Source organism: Gambusia affinis, linkage group LG19 (genome assembly GCF_019740435.1).
Source record: "Gambusia affinis linkage group LG19, SWU_Gaff_1.0, whole genome shotgun sequence".
Lineage (NCBI taxonomy): Eukaryota > Metazoa > Chordata > Actinopteri > Cyprinodontiformes > Poeciliidae > Gambusia > Gambusia affinis.
The window spans coordinates 6,517,501-6,518,988 of NC_057886.1; positions in this window are offsets into that span (position 1 = coordinate 6,517,501).

A 1,488-nucleotide genomic window follows, 5' to 3' on the forward strand; every position below is an offset into this window, starting at 1 on the left:
TGCAGGCAGTGCACCGCGGAGCTACGGCGTCATCTCAGAGTAGCTAACACAATCTGCTTCCGCTGTGTCGGGAGCGCGCGACACAGCAAGTGCTGGCGTACGTGACAATTTGAGCAAACCGAGAACTTTGTCTAAAAGGAAGACGACTTTACATCTGTGTAAAGTCGATTGATATAAACTTTCACGCTCAAAATCTAGCTCTAAAGTGATTTCCATTCATTCAAATTACTTTAAATCAAACTTTCTTATTTTATTACATAATACAAGAATCAACATTTGCCTCCAAATTTAGCATTTTCATTTACCCATCTTTACTGCCACTGCTACCACGTCAGTCAAGAAGCTGGTGCTCCACTGAGATGCTTCTCCCACATATTGTTTGGTTTAGCATTTGTTAATAAAAAGCATAAGCTTAGATCTGATCAAATCACGTTGCTCCAATTAGAGTACATTACAGCGAACGCCACAGGTTTACATTTGTAACGGTAGGACTTTTGTTCATCTTTCCTCCACCCAAAAATGTTGGCATGTTTAATTAGTGACCCCACTCTTTGCAGGTCCCCCCCATCATCAAAAAATTACTTTAGTATATTTCAAACATGCATACATTTGTGTAAGTACATTTTAAGTATACTAAGTATTAAGTGTACTACTTATAAATGTACACAAAGTATACTAAAAGCATGCTTGTACTAATTTTGACATAACTTAAAAAAAACACTTAAATATAATTGCACTGAATACACTTTTAAGAAATATCTTAAATAAAAGTACACTTTAAGTGAGTAAAATATGTATGTCCTCAAGTGTACCAATGCAACAATATGCTTTTAAAGATATGTTGTGTATATTTTAAAAATATGGTCAAAATAGAATTTTTTTTAAACTTCACTTAACGCTTACTTTTAAAGTAAACTATTAAATATACTGACATTTCAGTATGTTTTAAATTACACCTCAGTATTAGCATCCTGCTTACTATGTGTGGAGACACGAAAAGAAAAAAAAAAAAAAAAAGAGCATGGACTTTACTGTCGCATCATATTTACACCCCAGGGTTTCAAAGAGTCAGAATACAAAAGAGGTTTCTACAGCTTCTGACAAACCTAAAAAGTAGGACTATAAAATGCTTGGGATAGTTTACTGAACCAAATAAAGCCACCAACAATTTAGCTCCAAATTGATATTTTTTTTCTACATGTTAAGAATTGTGTAAAGATTGTAAATCTGTTCTTTATATTGGCTTTTTGGTAAAACTATGTTACCGCAAGCAGGGTTGAATTTATTATGCTTAGCACTGTATTCCGGGTACCGTCGGCATGTTAAGAAAACATCCAACTGTTTCTTATAAAAACAATTTTTTTAAAAATGAGGAAAAAAGGAGAATTTCTGCAAAATTAAAATATAAATGAAGAGGTCAGATTATGCATCAGTTTTGTGTGGGTTCCCCTCCACATCAGAAGCTAAAATGAGGAAAGTGTTTGACAG